Below are 19,565 nucleotides of genomic sequence, written 5' to 3'. Positions count from 1 at the left end.
TCAATCATCATAGATTTCAATTCACCACAAAGCCCTGAACTAGTATAAACCAAGCACTTACTGCAATAAACTTTTGCAAACCAATTTATTCCTAAATCCTTAATTTGTTTTTGTTAAGGTAAAGAAGAATGATTTTCTAATTACCAACTACATAAGATAGACAAAAAATGATACCAGTTCCATTATATATCTTTAAAATATCCACCAAAATGAAGAGGGGAACATTTCTATTTTAACATGAATCCAAATAAGTAAGTGGTTGTGATAATCCTATTTATTCCTGGTCAATGACACATACCTTTTAAAGAAAGAAAATACCATGATCACATTTCATTCCATATTCCACATTTATTCATCTCAGTCATATTCAAAGATGACATTTTCCTTGAATATGAATTAAGGATAGTGTCCTCATTGCTTCCTACATGGTACAAGTAAGGACAAGGGAACAGAAACAACGGAGGTATACTTTGTGTTTTGAATAAATTGTTTCAAAAATGAAAACAATACATTTTGTGAAAAGAGAATATAATTTCCATTATTTTTTGAGAAGGAAAGTTATTGTTTAGTAGTATATTAATATGTTACCAAAAGTGAAAACATGAAGTTTCTTTAGTTATCTTTATAAACATATTTATATCTTATAACAAACTAAAATAGTCTAAAACAAAAATAAAAATTTTCACATAGGCATCACTTATAAATTCTACTTTTTTGGTTTGTTTTGAGGTATGTGTATTTGTGTGCATGTTTGTGTGTAAAAATTATACCCTTTTGACAATGTTAACTGGATACATAAAAATTAAATATAATATAAATATATTGGAATATGGAATATAACGAGATGGGCATTTGTCAAATCAGCATTTAAGCAACATGGGCATATTCATGTATAAGTTATAGTATGTATGCACAATTAGATGGTAATCGTGCAGCCTGGAAGATGTTACTTCACTAAGGAACTGTCAACACCTTTTGTGATTATTTGATTATTACTTTTTTAGTCACAAGTATGTTGTGGAAATAATGATTTAAAATAAGAATTTCACATAAGCAAATAATTTTTTGACCAATTCCTGCCATAATGTCTGCCTTAACCAGAATGGCAACCCTAGGTATCAATTCCCTTGATAAAGAGTTCACTTCACAAATATATAGAAACCTGAGCAAAATTTGTAAATATAAGTTCCATTCCCCAGATAAAGGTTTTGAACTGGCAATTCTCAGGAAAAGAAATCAAAGCTATAAATAGCCAAATGAAAAAAAAGGTCTAAATCACCACTGATAGCAGAAATTCAAATTAAAACAATTATGAGGTACTCTCTCACATCTATCAGATTGGCTAGCATGATAGAAAATGAAGTGACAAATACTAGAGGAGAATGTAGAAAAATTGGAATTCTAATTCATTCATGGTGGAGTTGGCTAGTATAACTCTTCTGAAGAATAATTTGAAATTATGACCAAAGAATTATTATTTTTACTTTTATTTTTCCAATTATATGAAAAGGTAGTTTACAACATTCATCAATTTGCAAGTTTATGAGTTCCACAATTTTTCTACCACTTTTCTTTTCCTCCCACATCCCCTTGGTCATGAACAGTCTGATAAAAATTGTATCTTTAAATTGGGTTTTGTATATTTCCATATTAGCCATGCTGTGACAGAGGAATTAGAATTAAGTGCAAAAAAATGAGAGGAAAAAAAGTTTTAAAAAGTGACCATAGTATGCTTTGTTCTTCATAGTTTTTTCCTCTTGTTATGAATAGTATTTTCCATAACAGATCTCTCAGGATTTTCCTTGATCATTAAATTGAGAGGAACTGCATTCATCATGAATGATCATCTCACAACATTGTTGTAGATGTGTACTGTTCTCCTGGTTCTGTTCACTTCATTCAGCATCACTTCATGCCAGGCTTTCCAATCTTTTCTAAAGTCCCAAACAACCATAATCCGATAACTTGTGCAGCCATTCCCCAACTGATGAGTATCTCCTCAATTTTCAAATATTTGCTACAAAAAACATTTGTGTACATATGCAACTTTTGCTGGTTTTTGTGATCTTTTTGGGATACAGACCAAGTAAAATTTTGCTGGATCAAAGGATATGCACAGTTTTATTGAATTTTGGAAGTTGTTCCAAATTGCTCTCTAGAATGGTAGGATAAGTTCACAACACAAACAATGCTTTACAGTCCCAATTTTCTTACATATTCTTCAGCATTGATCATTTTTCTTTTTTGTCATTTTAGGCAATCTGATAAGTGTGAGGTGGTATCTCAGAGTTGTTTTAATTTGCATTTCTCTAATCAACAATGATTTGGAGCATTTTTTATATTACTAGAGATAGATTTAATTTTTTCATCTGAAAATTACCTCTTTATATCTTTTGAGAAATTATCAATTGGAGAATGACTGGTAATCTTATAATTTTGGTTTGGTTCTCTTTCTCTATCTATCTATCTATCTATCTATCTATCTATCTATCTATCTATCTATCTATCTTTTTCTCTCTCTCTAGCTGTCAAATAGTTTCTCATCTTTTTGCCTTATTTCTTATCTTTGCTCCATTGGTTTTATTTGTGCAAAAACTTTTAAAATTAATATAGTCCAAATCAAAAACAATTTATAACAACTGATGCAGAATAAAATGGAAAGAAATAGAATAATTTATACAACAAAAGTGTTGTAAAAGAAAACACTGAAAGCAAAACAAATTGCCTATCTCCTGACAAAAACTTGGTCAATATAAAATGTAGCATGAAACAAACATTTTGGGATATGTATAAAATGTGAATTTGTTTTGCTTGACTCTACTTATTCTTGGAAAGAGTAATGGTTGTATTTAATTCAGTGGTGTAGGGATTGGAATGAAAGAAGGAGGCCCATTATAGTTTTGTCAAAACAAAAAAAGAAGAAATACATTGAAGCATTTCAAATCAAATACACAGAAGAGAGCAAAGGAATTCTCAATTAAGTACAATCAAAAACATTTTGAGGGAGTTTACTGTATCCTTTTTAAAAAAGTAATATGTTTGATAGATTTGTGATTTTTTTATATAATAAGCTGTTTCGTTTTTATATTTTTACAAAAATGCTTTAGTTATTGCTGGTTCTTAATTGGAGATTATATACACATAAAATATATAAACATATCTGGGACTATATGGTTTATATATATCTGTGAATGCATATATAAACACAAGCATGTGTATATAGACATATATAACCATAATACTTCTGTGATAATCCATGTTTTAAAATGGAATCTTAATTGGATATATAAAAATAAATGAACTAAAGTCTTCTAACATATAATTTTTCTTCCACCATATATAAAATTAAAATATTCTTTACAAACCTAAACAACTCTCTGTTTATAATAATGAGTATTTTCATAAATATAGAATGGAATGTTTTATCTTTCTTTCCAATATTATCATTACTGAATGAATAGTACATTCTTAGAAATTCTGTGAATTAATACTTAATATACTGTACATATTGAAGATGTAAAGTAATTCTATATAACACTGTATTTGAAACTCAGAATTTTTTTTTTGTTTTGAATTGGTATATACTATATAATTGACTTTGCAAATCAACAAATATAAGTGATGTCAAAGACTTAAAACTGAAAAGGAAAAAAGCCTTCAAATAATAACCATTATTATTTCAGAAGTGTGATATTAGATTTTTCACATATAAAATATTTTTATATTCCTTTTACCATCAGAAAAAAAGATTTTTAAGGGATTTTCTTTCAAATATTTCTTCCATTAATAGAGGGAGTTATTAATTTATTTCAGTCTTCCTGTATTTTCATTGGAAGAATTAAAAAAAAATAAATCCATTCTTTTACATGTTAATATGACAAAGATAAAAAAAATAATTTCCATGTATTTCCTTCATTCTTAAAATATGAGAATAAGAGCTCATAAAGGATATGGTTGATTTTTATCTTTTTTGTATCCTCCATACTTAGCATAAGGCTTCACAAACAGGAAGTACTTATAAATACTTGCTTATTGACTGATGAGCACATCCTCTGAATACATCATATTTCTACTAAAGATAATAAAAAAATACAAAATGCACTGTCTGTATATGTTTATACACACACACACACACACACACACACACACACACACAGCCTTCATGATCCTAAACCTGTTTTTCCTTGGATTCAACCTTCTCTTATTCCAGAAATGTATTTTTTTAATCGAAATACAATATTTGATAATATTTTGTGATAGCAGTAATCCCTCCTTCATCTGTGAGGGAGGGGCTGTGTTTCATTCTTTGTTTACAGTAACTATCATTTCTTTTGAATTGCTTAGAGTCTGACTTAATTTCAGTGATCTTTTATTTATATCATAATCATATTATATAATTATTCTTAATACACAGTAATATGCCTTTGTATCATGTTCCAGCATTTGTTTGTGTTTTGGGGCAGCCTTTTTGGCTTCATCTTTTCCCTTATACATGTAGTTTACTTGGAATATATTGTTTGATTTTTTTCCCTTCTATCATTTTTTTTCTTGTGGGGCATAGACAGGAAAAAGAACACTAGTTTAGTTACTTTTGCTCCCTGATTATAAATTGGTAACCAGAAATCATAATATTATTTTCTACAGAACTCTGCCAAAAGGGTCTCAGAGTGTCCCAACCCCAGCCCTGATGTGTTTTTCTTTTTTTTTCTGCTAACAAGTCATTTATTGAGTACCCATGGGGTGCACACAGAGCATAATACAGTTTAATGTGTGGGGGTACATAATAAGGATCAGACACCATCCCTGCACTCAAATAGCTTGCAGTCTTGGAGAACAGAAGAGACAAAAAAGTAAAATATGAACAAATTACAACAATATTTTCTTAAAAAGATGATGCAGAAGTCAGAGATTAAGAATGGATTATACGAAGACTGGAATCTCAATTATTGCCTCGCTAAGCCTCCCAACCCTGGGCAAGTTATTTGATTTCTCAGCCTCAGTATGCTTATCTGTAAAATGAGGCAAATAGCTACAGTACTTACCTTACAGGGTTGTGCAAATCAAATGAAATAATGCATGTAAAGTGCTTTGTAAGCCATAAAGCATTACATAAATGTCAGTTGTTATAATTTTCAAATTTGATGCTTTTTCAACACTGACTATTACCATGGTTTAATTATCTTTGGTAATTTCTAAGCCAAAAGCTGTTTCACTTTACATTTCTTATATTATTAGTGATTGGACTATGTTTTTATGGTCTCATGAAATTGCTTACTTTCCAAAATCCTTTGACATTTTCCACTGGCTGCCTCTGTTTCCTAGAACCATCTCTCAGCATCCCTGCATTCTTCAAGTTTCAGTGTGTTGTAAAAACAATATATACAAAATAAACTAGAGATATCAGTATAGGAAGGACATTTATATTAAAATATATTTATTTGTAATTTTATTTATTTTGTTATTTCCCAATTACATTTTAATCTATTTCTGGCCAAACCAGGAAGTATTATGGATCACATGCAACTTATGTTTGATATTACTACTCTAAGGTCTTCAAACTAATATATATATATATATATATATATATTATATATATATATATATATTTATAATATATATATATATATATTTAAATTAACTAGATAACTAGATAACTATGATGCCTTGCAGCACTAAGTTCCCATTCAGGTTACATTTAGTCATCCAACTCATTCTGTGTCCTTGAAACTGTTTCTTCACACTCATATCTTCTCAGATTTTAATAAATAAGTCATTTCTCTGTTCCATGAGATGATTAGATTATTCATATTTAAAATGAAACATCATACTCTACTTTTGTAAGATGCAATTATTTATATGTAGTTCAAAGTTCATTTTCTGTCCTCACATTTTTTAATGCCATCTGAAATGTATTTGTATACATATTTTAAAATTAGTTATTTAGTTAGTTATTTTTCCAACTACATGTAAATATAATTTTGACTAATCATTTTTTCTAAGATTTTGAGTTTCACATTTTTCTCCTGCCATCCTTCTCCTAACAGAGACCAGTCTAATATAGATTATATATGTTTAACCACATTATACATATCCATGTTATTCATATTATGAAAGAAGAATCAGATCAAAAAAGAAAAAACCCTGGGATGAAAAGTCTTTTAGAATTGTCTTTCAATATTGTCCTGTGTCCATCATAGCTGATCATCACACAAAGTTGCTGATAATGTGTACAATGTTCTGATTCTGCTCACTTCACTCAGCACCAGTTTGTGCATGTATTCCCAGGCTTTTCTGAAGTCCCACTCCTCATGATTTCTTACAGAACAATAGTATTCCATTACATTCATAAACCACAATTGGTTCAGTCATTCCTCAGTTGATGGGAATCTCTTTAATTTCCAATTCTTTGCCACTTCAAAAAGAACTACAATAAATATTTTGACACATGGGTTTTTTTTACCTTCTTATGATCTCTTTGGCATAATAATGATATTGCTGATCAAAAGATATATACAGTTTTATTGTCTTTTGGGAGCAGTTCCAAAATGTGCTCCAGAAAGGTTGGATAAGTTTACAACTCCACAACAATGAATGAATATGCCAGTTTTCACAACCCTTTCATTACTGATTATTTTCCTTTTTTGTCATCTTAGTCAATCTGATAGAGGTGAGATGGAATCTCAGAATTGTTTTAATTTGCACTTCTCTAATCAATAATTATTTAGATCATTTTTTCATATGACTATAGATAGCTTTAATTTCTTCATTTGAGAAGTATCTGTTCATATCCTTTGACCATTTATTGATCGAGGAATGATTTCTATTCTTATAAATTTGACCCAATTCTCTATGTATTTTAGAAATGAGTCCTCTATCAGAAATACTAGTTGCAAAAATTGTTCTGCATTCATTTTATTCTTTATTGCATTGCTTTTATTTTTGCAAAAACTTTTTAATTTAACATAATCAAAATTACCCTCTTTGCATTTTTTAGTGTTCTCTATCTCTTCTTTGGTCATAAACTGCTCCTCTTTCCATATATTTGACAAACAAGTTCTTCCTTGTTCTCCTTTTATGTCTAAATTCTGCATCCATTTTATCCTTTTATTGGTATAGGGCATGAAATGTTAGCCTATGACTAGTTTTTTTCCCCATAATATTTTCCAGTTTCCTCAGTATTTTTTGTTCAAGAGTGAGTTCTCATCCCAGAACTGGAGTCTTTGGATTCATCAAACAGTAGATTATTATAGTCATTTACTGTGGTTTCTTTTGTATCTAATCTATTTCATTGATCTTCCATTCTATTTCTTAGCCAGTACTAAACAATTTTTTAAATGTTTTTCAATTTTATTTAAGGCAATGAGGTTAAGTGACTTGCCCAAGGTCACACAGCTAGGCAATTATTAAGTGTCTGAGGTCACATTTGAACCCAGATATTCCTGACTCCAGGGCCGGTGCTCTTTCCACTTCACCACCTAACTGCACCAGTATTAAACAATTTTGATGACTGCTATTTTATAATATAATTTTAGATCTGGTAGAACTTATCCACCTTCTTTTGCATTTTTTTCATTAATTCCCTTTATATTCTTGATCTTTACTTTCTACATTTGAATTTTGTTACTTTTTCCTAAATAAGATAATTTTTGTTAGTTTCATTGGTATGGAACTGAATAAATAATTTAATTGATTTAGAATTATCATTTTTATTATATTATCTTGACCTAACTATGAGCAACTGACATTTGTACAGTTATTTTAATCTGATTCTATTTGTGTTAAAAGTGTTTTTTTTATTTTTTTCCAAGGCAGTGAGGTTAAGTGACTTGCCCAAGGCCACACAGCTAGGTAATTATTAAGTGTCTGAGGCTGGATTTGAACTCCAGTACTCCTGAATCCAGGGCCGGTGCTCAATCCACTATGCCACCTAGCTGCCCCTTTAGAAGTGTTTTTAATTGTTTTCATATAATTTCTGAACTTGTCTTGCCAAGGAAACTCTCAAATATTTTGTGTTTTCTTGTTACTTTAAATGGAATGTCTCTTTGTATCACTTGCTGCTGTGCTTTGTAATCTACAGAAATACTGATGATTTATGTGTATTTATTTTGCATTCTATAACTTTGTTAAAGTTACTAATTGTTTCAAAAAGTTTTTTAGATTTCCTAGGATTCTCTAAGTATACTATCATATCATCTGCAAAGTTTGAAAGTTTTGTTTCTTCATTGCTAATTCTAAATCCTTCAATTTATTTTTCTTCTCTTATTGCTAAAGCTAACACTATTGAATAATAGTGGGAAGTACACATATTTTAAGTGCAATGAAATTAAAGTTCTTTTCCTATATTTTTAAGATATAATAAGGAATGATAGCAATCCTAAAAGTGAGATAATATCTTGCATCCTTAATCAATTGTTAAATCTTTTTTATGTTTCCCGAATTTTTTTTTCCTTTTCTTTTCAGTATAGCTAATTCATGTGGCTAGAACAGCCATTCTGGACAATTCAACACTAACCTTAGTCTTTCTTTCTTGAGAAAAATTTAATCTTTGAAATATTTTTACCATTTCCCCTCTCCCTCTATGTTCTCCCTTTGATAGTGGGCCTAATCATTGTCCATTCATTTGAATAATGATAGAAAAGATTGCAAAACATCATGAACCTGGATTGACATGAAGATCTAACACCAGACTCTACAAACTGGTGACATTTTTAAACTTAGACTTCAGGAGCTTGTTTTACAGAGATTTCTGGGAGAAAAATTACAATGACTTGAGAGGTAGGAATGTTCCCTTTCTTGGGAATTAAAACCATGTTGGCATGCATGATTGGTGCAGCCAATTATCCTGACTTTCTCTTCCTGAAGGACTTATATGAGCCAATTACGATAGTGACTATTTCTGGTTATGAGTATACTTATAGTACTGGAACAGACAAAAGAAGTATCTGTATTAAAAAAAAAAAGTCGCAATAATGGAAGCAATGTTTGATTAAATATTTCTCATTCTGTTCCTGTGGCTAATAAAGGAACTGTCCCCTCCCCTTCCTACTTTTGCTTCACAATCTTCACATGGTGAAGGAAGGTCTATAAAGGAGAAGAAGTTAATTTCTGCTACATATTGCAGCTCTCAGCAATATTTGCATGTATCCATTAAATGTACCTTTTCCCTTTGTCCTCTATTCTTTCATTGATATTATTTTGTTGCTTAATAGATAATTGGTCAAATCTGTGAAGCACTGTTACTATTAGAAGCTTAGACTGAGGTTTGGGAAAATGTGTTAGTCTTCATAGAGAGCAAAGACACTGACCTCATTGCAAGGCAAATAGAGGTGGCAGAAGTAGTAACTTCCAGTAGAGGTCATAAACAATTTACAGACAATTTGAAATAATATGTGCATGTTGTTTAAAGTTAAAAAGTAGAAGAAATTGTAGACAGGAAGGTTATTTTTTTTAAATGAATCAAAAGATTCCAGATAGCTGCAAATAAGCACTTTAAGCAAGAAGAGAGATAAGAACCCAAAGGCAGGGGCTTATTTCAAGTGTGTCATATTAATCCCTTTGAAATCTGTGTTAGTACTTAGATAAGAATCACCCCTCCCTTTTCTATTTAACATTCATTTTTATCTTACTTTTAAGTGATGATTTACAGAATGAGGAACTCCCCTATAAATCAGTATATCATATATAGATATAAATATAGATATAAATAAAGTATTACTCAGCAGGTAAAAATTCTTTTACCTTTGAAAATATTTCTGAATATAGTGACTTTAAGCTAAAGGAATTGGGCCTTCAACTTAAAATTACCATTTCCAGACATAAACTTTCAGATATAAGAAATATCATTACTGTACATTTGGAAATGAAGAAATAAAAACTGTATCATAATTTCCGTGAAAGAACAAATCAAACAATGTGCTTTAGATATCAAATTGTGGCCAGTCTTATGAACACTATCTCTTTATCAGTCCAGTAGCAGAGAATTATTATTATGCTACCATGCATATGTATTATGCTAATCATTTGTTGAACTTATGGTTATTCTACCACACCATGCATGGCAGTTTTAGCATTTCTAAGAGTTTCTGTTCTCATGATTCCTTTTATATGAGTCAGCAGGAGAGGAGGAAGCAATAAAGTTGTTTAAAATCACAAACATTAATAGTTATAGAAGAGTAATTTGTCATCCCTTTTCTGTACAATGCGGGGAGTTAATAAACACTACAATGGCAAAACCTGGAGTGAAGCAAGATCAACAAAATAAGTATATGTATTGACTACAAACATAAAAGGAAAAGAAAATACCAACAAAGGAAAAAAAGCCCAACCATTATTTTTTAAAAGTGTAAAGATAGATTCTGAATGACAAAATAATTGTCTTGTTCAAACTTCTATTATTTTATCAACTCACAAATGATTTAAAGTCGAAGTTTCATTGAGAGATCCATCTGATATTTATATTTTATTTCATATTTTGCTCTTACACATATTTCTTGCAAGCATTTACACATTTGCTTCTGCATTTCAAAGTATTTATTCCTTCCAGTCAAGTATAGTTCACCTATGTATGTCCTCTCTTTCAGTTCAGATCTCCTCCTTGTACTATTATAAATCTGCCTCCCATCTTTGCCCCAATCTGCTTGAGGCCTTTCTCTTATTGCCTTGATATCACCTGAATAATGATAAAGTACTTTCTCCTTTAATATCAGCATCAAAGTCAATAATTATCTTTCACTGGTTCTCTATGACTTCTCCCTAAATATAAATAAAAGAAGGAACTGAATTAGATAATCTCTAAGGTCCCCTCCTTTCTCATATTTTCTGCTTTCATGATTATTTCATCTCACAATCTGCACTTCTTATTTTTAAGCTTCACACAGTAAAAAAACACAAATATTAGAGTTATTTAAATATTGTAACTTTTGAAGATTTTGAGAGTTGTCTGCCTGACTTTTATATCAGCATTAATATCTGATTCATGCAAGCACCTAGAAGATAGGAACAGGGTACTTTTAACTGATATATAGCCATACTCTGGACATTTAAAAATCCTTTCTTATAAATGATGTCACTGTTTTGACCCAGCTTGCTACAAATTAGCTTTCATTTGTCTTATAGTGGAACAGTTTCTCATAGTCATGAGAAAAATACCTAACCACCTGAAATCAGAATTGTGTTCCTTTAGAAGACTAAGAATAGCATAAGAATACTAAGAATAGCAATTTAACAAAACAGAATGTGAAAATGGGCGCCAATATTAAAATTGCTAAATCATTCTTCTCCAAATACTATAACATTTTTGTCAGCTGAGAATTAGAAAAACCTTTTTTTCTTGAATCTGATACTATGTTGAGCTACATTCTTGAGAATGCATAGAGAAAATTTCATAGAGTCATATATTCTTGTATTTAGAGTAAGAAGATATTGTAAAGGTATATAAGTAAGTTAGTCCCTCAAGTGAAAAAGAAATTGGAGAATAGAGAAGATAACTGACTTAAGTAAGGTCACATAACTAGTAAGTATCTGAAACTGGATTGGAAGCTACTCTTCCTGACTCCAAGTCCAGTAATCTATTCACTTTTTTCATGTTGAATCATCATAATCAATCAGTCAGCAACCATTATTCATTATATCTAAGAGTCAGATCAGTGGTACAGTGGAAAGAACTTTACATTGGAATTGGGAAAACCTTAGTTCAAATTCAGACTCAGATATTTATCTGGTGATTTGTCTCTGAATAAAGACAACATCTGTTTGTTTCTCTTTTCTCATCTTTAAACTGGGAATAATGATAATACCTAACTCTTAGAGTTTTTCTGAAGATCAAATGAGAAAATAGTTATAAAACTGTTTGCATAGTATTTAGCATAGCCTAAAATGAATAACATAGGTATATAATTGTTCCTTTATAAATACCTAATTCTAGCTTTCATATATGTCAGATACTCTACCACTGACCAAGGAAAGAAAGCAAAAAAAAAGTTTCCTTACCTTAGAAAATTATGCATGTTTGGGGGTGGCTAGGTGGCATAGTGGATAGAGCACTGGCCCTGCAGTCAGGAGTACCTCAGTTCAAATCTGGCCTCAGACACTTAATAATTACCTAGCTGTGTGGCCATTGAGCAAGTCAATTAACCCCATTTGCCTTACAAAAACCTAAAATAATAAAAAAAAAAAGATAGAAAATCATGCATGTTTGGCCTGTATCGACTAATGAGGGGATGAGGAACATACTCATGAAGGAAGTGGCACTTGAATTGTACCTCAAAGGCAGCTAAAAATTATGTAAAAAGTTGAAGGAAAGAGAGAGTAAGTTCCACACATGGGGAAAATTTGTACAAAAGCATGGAGAGAGGAAATAAGAAGTTAGGTATTAGGAAAAGGAAGAACTTAAATTTGACTAGATTTTCCAGTACATAGAGGATGGTAATATTAATAAGCCTGGAAAGTTAAGTTGGAACCCAAGGACTACAAAAATGAAAAGTTTGTATTTGATCCTATCAGAAATCAGTAGTCACTGTAGCTTTTTGCACAGGAATAATACATATTCAAACATGTACTTTAAAAATATCATTTGGAAGCTATATGAAAGATGAATTTCATAAGGAAGAGTTAACAAGCAAATTGCAGTGCTAGAAGTACTTGCTAGTAATTGCTTGGATATTCTATTTATTTTCAAGAATAGGATTCTGCATGCAAGACCTGTTATATTCTCATTAGTGAGACTATGTTATACCATTAGAGAAAAAAAATAACATAGAATTTTGCACAGTGGCCTTAGAGCAATTTAGGATTTCCAAGTTGAATAAAAATTTGTGTGTGTATGTGACAGAGGCAAAGAATTTAAAGACTCAAAAATTGCCTTAAAGATGATCTAATTAAATCTTTTTTTTTATTTTTATACGTGAAGAAACCAAGGTTGAAACAAATAATGTGACTTGCCCAAGGTCAAGTTAATGGTAAAACCAGGGCTCTTGTTTCACATTTAGTTTTCAGAATTGTGGCCAGAAATTGATTCAAAAACTGAGGAGTATAATTGCTAGAAACCTTTTATTTGATTTTTTCCCCTTCAAATTGATATTTAGGGCATGTGACAGGTTCCTTGAAATGGAAACTATAATACAATTGGATTGACTTCTATGCCAGTAAACCCCCATATCAATATCGATTAATCCAAACCAGGGAAGCAGACAGATATGTAAAGCATTTACAAAGTAGCAATTTGGCACTGTCAGAAAGCTAAAATTAAGAATTGTACAAAGCTTGCCCAAGCTATGGTTAGTTGGCTGTGTTCATTTTAGAATTCAGTTGTAGAATGTAATACATTCTGTCAAAGTACAGACCTTTCAAATTGAATGTGAACTAATATGTGGTACGTGCCATTATGCTGTGGGGGGGTAGGGAAGGAAGTGAGGTCTCTAAAAATGAAAAATTATGGATTCTCTAGATGCAACAGAAAAATGACATGTGTTAAGGTTAAACTGTAAGACAAAACTAGATTCTGTCTTCCAAGTAAGGATATTCTTATTCTAGAGTCATAAGGATTATTAGAATTCAGTGTGTTACAATGATAAGAGACCTGAATTTGAAGCCAAATAATTTTAGGTTTGAATCCTAGGTCTAACATTTTATAAGAATTACATTATTTCTCTGGGTCTCAGTTTCCTCATCTGTGAAAAGAGGAAGTTGAAACAGATAATCACTCAGCTTGCTTAAGTGAAGTCAACAAGCATTTATTGCAATGTGAAACATATTTTGATAAATGCTGAGAATATAAATAAATAGGAGAAGCAAAGTTTTTACTTTCAAAGAACAGATATTTTGGGGAGAAAACACAGACTAAAAAGGAGCTGGAAAATAGTGAGATATAAGAGAATATTGTAGATATAAGATGTATAAGAATATTATACAGTCTAAAGTGCAACCTAAAATGGAGAGAAAACAAGGCTGGCCTGGACATTCTCCTTAAAATGAGTTACTAGGTAAAATTAACATCATAGGGAGAGGCCAACGTAGAAGAGGTATGTCCTGTGTGAGAAGAGGTTGTCTGGGACATTATAAAGAAATTGTGGGAGAATCAGGAATATAACCCAGAGAAAAGTTTGAAGTTTATAATTCTAAATCCTATTCATTATGGTCACTATTAGTAAAGGAACAAATATACTTTTTATAATATGAGGATCAGATCCAATAAGCCTAAAATTGTTTTGAAAGTTAAAAAACAAAGCAGCAATTAATTAAATGTACCTTTAAGAATAGCAACTGAAACCCTTTGGATCATATAGTATTGCTTTGAGATGTTTGTACAAGACTGAACCTCTTTGATCTTTCTTTTAGTAAGTATTCAGGTACAATTTTTGAGATGATGGGGGATTCCTGGGAAAAAATCTTAGGTAGTATCCAGTAAGAAAAGATCATCTCTGATTCTGAGTTTGGCCAGAAAGAACACATCTCATAAAAGATTAGGTTAATTATTCTTTTAATATTTTATTGTAGCTAATAAATGATATATTAGTGTTATAATTATTGCATATCTGTTGCAATTGTAAAGATTTACAAATATGTCAGTACTATCAGATAGAGTTTAATCTCCAGGAAATCAAGAAAATCTTTTGTAACTATAGAAACTACATGGTAAAGTAGAAGTGCTGGCCTTAAAGTCACAGTACATGGGTTGAAATGCTGCTTCTGTCACTTATTACCTGTTACTTTGGACAAATCACAGAATTCCTCTAGTTTTCTCATCTCTAAAATAAAAAGGCAATGTTACTATGTTCACTGACTGTCCTCTATACTTTCAATACACTCTCTTCTCATCTCTATTTCTTTACTTCCTTCAAGTCCCAGGTAAAATACTACCTTCTACTGACAGCCTCTCCCATTCCTTTCTTAATCTGCTGCTTTCCCTGAAACTACTCCCAATTTTTTCCTTATACAGCTTGTTTGTAAGTTGTCATTGTTGTTTATCCTTAGTTTTTGAAGAGGACAGAAGACTACGTCATAGGGAGATGTCTTCAAATGCATATGAATTGAAGTATTAGAGTAAAACAGAATTGCACAAAGTCTTCAGACTCATTTTTTTTCTCACATTGAAGACCAGTGACAGGACAAAAGTGCAAGTGTTGCCTTCCTTATTGGACTTCTGGCTTCTTGAGAATTAAGATTTTTTATGCTTCTTTGCACTTCCAGACTTAGCACAATGCCTAGCACATAGTAAGCACTTAATAAATGTTGATTGATCGATCGATTGACTGATAAACTCTGAGGCCACTTCTATAAATCCTAAATCTATGAGTGATAATCTACAGACTTTGGCCTGGGAAGTATAATGTCCTTCAAAGTCAGAGTTCTCAAAAATATAGAGAAGCTTGGCAGAGAAAAGTATATAGGTGAATGCTGACTATATCTATTTCCCAGGGAATTTTGTTCAAGTATGCACTTTATTTTTTTATTTATTTAAATTTAAGAACTAAAACAAGCTTTTCAAAAATATAGTGGAGTATGCATGTTGCATAATATACTTGAATTCTAAGTAATTTTGTAATTGTTTATAATAAGATGATGAAGATAAGGAAGAAGCATTTGTGATTTCATCAGGAACTTTCCCTGACAACTCAGATCAAAACTAATAATGACCATAATTTAAAAAAAATAATAAAAGTTTTAGGAGATATTCCCAAGGAGTTCTTAGACCCTCTAAGATATATGGGAACTTTACCCAGGGTCACCTAGCAAGTATCAGAGAGGTAGTGATCTTCAGCTGTTGTTTTGAAATTTGGAGTGGATTTTCTTGTCATGTTAATCTGAATCCAGAGTAGGAGTATTTTGATTTGACCAGGGAGAGAGTAGAAAAGTGCTCTAAACATCAGAATTTTAGATATAAATTCTTATACCATGTGATTAAAAATGTGAAAGCAGGGATTTGACTTTGAAAGTACTTGTTCTGGAATGATCCAGCTAAGTACAAACCCCCAAACCAGGAAGTAAGCCAGTTTCTGAGATCCTTCATCCCTGGAGTGCCATATTTAAAGAAATGCTAGATTTCTTCCTCACTGCTAGAAACATTCCAGGGCAAAGGCAGCCAAAAATCTGCCTCTTTTTCGATTTCCAGGGGTTCCTTCAAAAGGGAGATTGACTCCTTTTGGGATAGTACCAGTTAGTCTTGCCAAGAGTCCTGTTTTTCAAACACATATTATGAAAAAGAAAAAAGTGTTCCTAAAACAGCAGAAACAAAAGTATAATGTAAACTCCTATGAAATATAGGCTACTTTAGCTTGCTTCTTAATTCTTCAGGAAAGAGGAAAACAGGCTTTTGTAACAAAATGGAATTTCTCCAAAGATATTTTCAACAGTTTACATATTAACATCCTCTTCTGAGTGTTTCCTTTCAAATAATAAAGTCTAATTAAATATATCTTTACTGGCTCTCAGTGGATTCCAAGAAAGGTTGTTTTCAGCATTACTACTAAAAAAAGTAGATAAATAGATTTTAACAAGATTGGAAATTATATTTGTTTTGTGGTTAAAAAGTAATGAATTATTAAACATAATTATTGTTGTATAATCTATATCAGTCTACTATTCTCTGTCATAGGGAGGGGAGAGGAAAGGAGGTAGAAAAATGTAGAACTCAAATGCTTACAAAAAGATGAATGTTGAAAACTATATTTTCAAGGCAATGAAAATAATAAAATAACACAACATTCCAAAAAAAGTAAAGAACATTAATATATCTTGATGTCTGCCACTTTTTTCTACTATTGGGTAAATAAGACATTCTATTTCCAAAATTGTCCTTACAGTAATACATAAAATATTGAAGATCTGTGTAACACAAGCAGAGTGGCCTGATATTTTTTTCCAAAAATTATTCTACATTTGAAAGGATGAAAAAGGAAGCATGATGATTTGGTCTTATTGTTAGTAGGACAACGAACTATGCTACTATTCTGGGCAAATAAGCTGATGTACCTAGAAGTGGGATATTAATCAGTCAGTTAAGTAGCACTTATTATGGGATTATTATTTTATAAGGTAGCATTGCTTGTAATACAACTATTCCTTCCCACAAGGGACTTAGCATTCTACTAGAGGAAAATATTGTATAAAAAGGAAATGAAAGGCAGTATGGATAAAGGAGTTATGGATAATTTAGTGGCTGTAAATATTGGAAGCAAGACTTGAAATCAGAATCTAAAATATTCCCCTTAGTACTATTTTTGCTAATTAATGACAAAGGTTACATTTTCTTTTTTTTATTTAACATTTATTCATTCTCATTTTGTACAAATAATGATTTTTATACATTAATAAAATATTCTTGTTTAAGAGTAAACAAAATATTCCCTCCCTCCCCAAAAAATATAGACTCACTTCAGCGATAAAGTAAAAGGGAGAGAGAAAAATTAAAATTAAAATTAAAAAATGATATTAATAATTGTAGGTATGGCCAGGTGGCACAATAGACAGAGCACCAGCCCTGGAGCCAGGAGAACCAGAGCCCATATCCAGCCCCATACACCCAACAATCACCCAGCCGTGTGATATGCAAGCCACCCCAACCCTACTGCCCTGCAAAAAAACAAAAAAAGAAAAAAAAAGACACAAAATAAAATAAAATAGTAATAATAGTAGGGGCAGCTGGGTGGTGGACAGAGCACTGGCCCTTCAGCCAGGAGCACCCGATTCCAAATCTGGCCTCAGACACCCAAGGATAACCCTGCTATGTGGCCCCAGGCAGGCCACCCAGCCCCATTTGCCCTGCAGCACCCCAAAAATAATAATAATAAAAAATGTTTTCAGTATGTGTTCCAACACGACCAACTCTGTCATGGATGGATCACATTCTTTATGATACATCCATCACCAAAGTTATTTCCATAGTTTTCCACTGTTGCCATTGCTGATCACAACTCCCTCCTTTCGTATTTCTTCAGTACCATGTATTATATTTTCTCTCTCCTTTCACTCTGACACTGCTGTAGGGTAGCTGAGTGGCACAGCAGACAGATCCCTGGTCCTAGGGCCAAGAGGCCCTGAGCCCCCATACCACCCCTTTGGACCAGCATCCAACTGGCCCTATGGTGCCAGACAGGCCATCCAATCCCAGCCTCTAGCAAGAAATAAAAAAGAAAATTTGTTATATCTGACCAATCTCCCCCCATGGTCCATCCTCTCCTGCTTCATTCACATCCCTACCCCTTCTACCTTCCTCCCCTCCTTCTTACTCCAGATGTCTATACCCCATTGAGTATATATATGTTGTTTCCTCTCCTAGCCACCTATGATGAGACTGAAGATTCCCTCCTTCCCTCTTGTCTTCCCCCTTCCATATCATTGCAATAGGAATAAAAAAAAAATCTTATCATATGAAATATCTTAGCCTATTCCCCTCTCCTTTTTCTTTCTCCCATTACATTTCCCTTTTTTTCTATTGACTCCATTTTTGCACCATATTTTATCTTCAAATTCAGCTTTCTCCTGTGCTTCATCTATAAAAGCTCCTTCTATCTGCTCTTTTAATTGAGAAGGTTCATATGATTATTATCAGTGTCATTTTTCTATGCAGGAATACATGCAGTTCATGATCATTAAGTCCCTCATATTTTCCCCTTCTCCTCCAATCTCTATGCTTCACCTGAGTCCTGTATTTGAAGAACAAATCTTCTGTTCAGCTCTGGCCATTCCAACAGGAACATATGAAATTCCCCTGGTTCATTGGAAGTCCATCTTTTTCCCTGAAAGAGGACATTCAGTTTTGCTGGGTAGTTGATTCTTGGCTGCATTCTAAGCTGTTTTGCCTTCTGGTATATTATATTCCAAGCCCTACAAGTTTTTAATGTAGTTGCTGCTAAGTCCGGTGAGACCCTGATCGCAGCTCCATGGTATTTGAATTGTGTCCTTCTAGCTGCTTGTAATATTTTCTCTTTGACTTGAGAGATCTGGAACTTGGCTATAATATTCCTGGGGGTTGGTTTTGGGGATATCTTTCTTGAGGGGATCGGTGGATTCTCTCCATTTCTATTTTGCCCTCTGCTTCTAGGATATCAGGGCAATTTTCCTGTAGTAATTCTTTGAAAATGATGTCAAGGCTCTTTTCCTGATCATGACTTTAAGGTATTCCAATAATTTTTTAATTGTCTTTCCTAAATCTGTTTTCCATATCAGTTGTTTTTTCAATGAAATGTTACACATTTTCTTCTAATTTTTCATTCTTTTGGTTTTGAAGTATTGAGCCCTAATTTCTCATAAATTCAGCAATCTCCCTGAATTCTATTCTTTTGTCTGAAGGATTTGTTTTCCTCAGAGAGATTTCTTATCTCTTTTTCCATCTGGCCAATTCTGCTTTTTAAAGCATTCTTCTCCTCAATAACTTTTTAAATTGTTTTATCCATTTGACATAAGCTGGTTTTTAGCATGCTATTTTCTTCAGCATTTTTTTGGATTTCCTTGACTAAGCTGCTGACTTCATTTTCATGTTTTTCCTGCATCTCTCTCATCCCAGTTTTTTCTTCTACCTCCCTCATTTGATTTTCAAAGTATTTTTTGAGCTCTGCCATAGCCTGAGC

Source organism: Macrotis lagotis, chromosome 5, assembly GCF_037893015.1.
Source record: "Macrotis lagotis isolate mMagLag1 chromosome 5, bilby.v1.9.chrom.fasta, whole genome shotgun sequence".
Taxonomy (NCBI): domain Eukaryota; kingdom Metazoa; phylum Chordata; class Mammalia; order Peramelemorphia; family Peramelidae; genus Macrotis; species Macrotis lagotis.
This window is presented reverse-complemented; position numbering follows the sequence as displayed.